Source organism: Pongo pygmaeus, chromosome 2 (genome assembly GCF_028885625.2).
Source record: "Pongo pygmaeus isolate AG05252 chromosome 2, NHGRI_mPonPyg2-v2.0_pri, whole genome shotgun sequence".
Classification (NCBI taxonomy): Eukaryota; Metazoa; Chordata; class Mammalia; order Primates; family Hominidae; genus Pongo; species Pongo pygmaeus.
This window is the reverse complement of record NC_085930.1, coordinates 60,702,836-60,707,002: the sequence shown is the minus strand read 5'-3', so window position 1 is coordinate 60,707,002 and position 4,167 is coordinate 60,702,836.

Sequence of the window (4,167 nt, the reverse complement as noted above, 5' to 3'; positions counted from 1 at the left end):
CCCAGCGTTGCCCTCAGTGGCTCAGGAGGCCAAGGAACGTTCCTGTTGCAACTGAGGGAAGCCGCTGGCCTTAGGAGCATGGAGGGCCTCTGCTTCCTGAGGATACAGTTTGTCCTTGTCCCTCCCTTGTCCTGGTCCCTCTCTCCTTTTAGTTATTAATTCTGGCTCAGAGTTTATATTATCATAAACCGGTGTAAACACAAGGCATAGCTGCGCCATATGGTAATCTATGGTTACCTTCCCTCTCCTATGTAGCATTTTATTTTCTCTGGGGTTAATAATCATATGATGATTATTATTTTTCCTTGCACTTCACCTCTGTGTTCCGAGAGACTCCAGAGCAGTGCCTGGAATTCGGTAGATGAGCAGCAAAGTTGTGTGGCAAAGAGGAGCGAGTGCTGGCATCAGAGCCAAGCTGGGGCACGCAGGTGATTGGATGCTGCTCTCTGCGCATCTCCAAATGCCTCTTCTCCACAACAATCTGTGAGACTCTCCTCATCCCTTTTTTGTTTTGCAGAGAAGGAGACTGAGGCACAGGCAGAACCAAGGTCATACAGTGAGTGCCTGGCAGAGCAGGTGGTACTACTGGGTGTGGTCCTGCCCCAACCTCCCAGGTAGCTGGAACTACAGGCATGTGCCACCGTACTGGGCTAATTTTTGTATTTTTTGTAGAAACGAGGTTTCGCCACATTGCCCAGGCTGGTCGTGAACTTCTGGGCTCAAGTGATCTGCCCGTCTTGGCTTCCCAAAGCACTGGGATTACAGGCGTGAGCCACCGCACCCAGCCTTGCTCCATTCTTTTTAACAGGTCTACAATAGTCTGTGAAATAGGACAACATGACTTATTTAGCTAATCTGTTATTGATGCTCATTTAGGCTGGACAAATTCTTTCAAAGGTAGCTCAGCCCGAACTCATTAGCAATTAGAGAAATGCAAATCAAAATAACAAGGAAGTGTCATTTTACAGCCATCCTATTGACCAACATTAGAAAGGTGGGTAATGGCCGGCGCGGTGGCTCACGCCTGTAATCCCAGCACTTTGGGAGGCTGAGGCGGGCGGATCACGAGGTCAGAAGATCAAGACCATCCTGGCTAACACGGTGAAACCCTGTCTCTACTAAAAATACCAAAAAAAAAAAAAAAAAAAAATTAGCTGGGCACGGTGGCGGGTGCCCGTAGTCCCAGCTACTCAGGAGGCTGGGGCAGGAGAATGGCGTGAACCCAGGAGGTGGAGCTTGCGGTGAGCCGAGATGGTGCCACTGCACTCCAGCCTGGGCGACAGAGTGAGACTGTGTCTCAAAAAAAAAAAAAAAAAAAAAGGTGGGTAATGCAGAAAGTGGAAAGGTGTGGAGCCAGTGGACCCGTGTGTCCTGAGGGCAAATGTGGCCAGTGCAGCCATCCTACAGAGGGAGCTGTCAAGCCACAGCCAATTAAGTTTGAGCCAGCCACCACTGCCCTAGGGACGTACCCAGGAGAGAAACGAATTCACACCCTAGCCTTCCAGGAGGCATGTGTGAGCATGTCACTGCTGCATTGTTTAGCGGGGAATTGGGGACAATGTGAGTGTTGGTCCATAGGGGACTGAGCTCTTGAGATGTGGTTCATCTGAAGTGAGACGTGCTGTGAGTGTAAAACACACACTGGATTTCGGGGACCTAGTATGAAAAAAAGAATGCACGATATCCCATCATATTTATATATTTTATATAGTTATTATATGCTTATATATTTATATTGGTTATGGGTTCAAAGGACAATATTTTGGTTACATTGAGTCAGATAAAGTATATTATTTATAAAAGTATGTAAATTAACTATAATTAATATAAATTAATTGCACTCATTTTCTTTTACTTTTTAAAATGTGGCTACTGCATACTTTAAAGTCGCAGACGTGGCTGAGATTCTGCTTTCCTGGACAGCACTGGGTGAGAACTCTGCTCCATGAGGAGCCCGGAGAGACTGATCATAGGATCCGTGGGTGGAGCTTCCACACGCAGGGAGCAGGGACCCAGCCAGAGGCTGGGCAGGACTGGGCCCTCCTTCCCCACGGAAACCAGTAGGAACAGCCTGAAATAGCTACCGGGCACTCTGGAAGGCAGTCACTGTGTGGGCAGGGGGTGGACCCTGCTATGGAGAAGAATACACCAGCGGGAGGGAGAGGACCTGCAGCATTGAATCCTGAGCGCATGGGTGGGGAAGGGCCCTGAGAAGGGGGAAGTACTTGGGAGAGGTGCAGGAACTGGTATTGGGATGTCTGGGGGAAGGTTCTAGAGAAAGAACAGCTAAGCCGCACATGGCGGCGGAGGAGCAACGAGAGGAATCCGGATAGTGGGGTGAGGTGGGGCCAGAGTGCTGACGGCCTCACACACCTCCCTAGGGACCTCGGCCTCTGGGAGCCGGAGCCCTGGGACCTGCTGCATCGTCCAAGATTCCCTCTGGCTGCAGTGCGGGAAACCAGGGAAGGTGGGAGGCCTCTGCCATGGTCCAGGCAACAAACAAAGGTGGCCGGGGCCTGGCTCTGAACTGGCTTTGCGGATGCTCCACCTGGCGCCCTCTTCAAGGAAGGTTTGTTGCCCGGCTGTTGGCAGGCTTCCCCCAAAGGTCAGGGCTGGTCCTGGCTCAGGACCCATCCGGAGCTCCCTGAGGGGCCGCAGCCCTGTTCATTCCTCCCTCAGCCCATCCCACCTCCTCCTCAGCCCTTCTGCAAGCTCCCTGCTCACCCAGCTCCATCCCAAAGAGGGCTTCCCACCCCACTCTTCCAAGTGCCCAGGGGGAGGGGGGGAGGGGGCGGTGGCGGAAAAGGAGGTGGAGTGCCTGGGAAGGAGGGTCAGGATGACGCTGAGACTTTGTCCTGAGCTGCCATCAGCTGAGCTGCCTGGGGGCCTCCCCTCCCGCCTGCCTCCCAGCTGGTGATGAGGTGGCCTCAGCTCCTTTCTTCCACTTTTATTGATCACAGAGGCACGATGGCCCCAAGGCTGGCATCATGTGTACAGCAAGGGCTGGGGACTGTGTCTGCCTGAGAGGAGGGCCAGGCATAGCTGGGTTTCTCAGCAGGTGTGTAACACTCCTCAGCAGGCTGGGCTCTGTTTTGTTGTGTTAAAGGGTAAAGCCCGGTGCAAAAGGTCCCGGTCCCCCGTCCCTCTGGTCCCAGCATTTGGCCCTTGCAGCAGGCAGCAATTTGGGTGGGCTGCTTCTTGGAGGGCCGCCAGGAGGTGCCCCTCCCCTCAGTGCACCTGGGAATCACAGTGACAGCGTCGGTCCTCTGCCCCTCAACCTCACCCCATTGCCAGAGGGCAGAAAGCCCAGGCTGTGCCTAGGTGTTTTTTTTTTCCTTTTTTCTTTTTTCTAGCATTTGTGATCCCTCCTTCCTGACCCAGCAACAGGGGATGCCCCATTCCTTTCTAGGTTTGCTTAGTGTATGGAAACGCAAACAAACGGGGCTGCCTGCCCCTTTTTCTGTGTCCCCACTCCCTGGGAAGGAGCCTGTACTACTTTCCTCTCCCTCGCTTCATCCTTCCAAGGGTTGCAAACTGATGCCCCGTGGGCCAAATGTGGCAAGAGGGCTGTGTAGTATTACATTTGTAAGAATTCATTGTCAACACTTAAAAATTGGAATGTTTGGCCACGCAGAGTGACTCATGCCTGTAATCTCAGCACTTTGGGAGGCTGAGGCAGGCTGATCACTTGAGATCAGGAGTTTGGGATCAGCCTGGCCAACATGGTGAAACTCCATCTCTTCTAAAAATACAAAAATTAGCCGGGCATAGTGGCGGGCGCCTGTGATCCCAGCTACTTGGGAGGCTGAGGCAGGAGAATTGCCTGAACCCGGGAGGTGGAGGTTGCAGTGAGAAGAGATCGCACCACTGCACTCCAGCCTGGGGGGACAATGCGAAACTCTGTGTAAAATAATAATAATAATAATAATAATATAATAAAATTGGAATGTTTGCCTTAGGCAATCCCATCTTGGGGTCAGAAACCTAGAAATGGGATCTCCTGGGACAGACTCAGGCATGGTTTCCAATGAACATATGGGCGTGGCATAGTGTGGTGGGTCAGGACTCCGATCCCAGAGTTCAAATCCCGGCTCCAGCAGTGACTAGCTGTGCATCTTGGGCAAGGGACGTGATCTCTCTGTGCCTCCGTCTCCTCACTTGTGACTT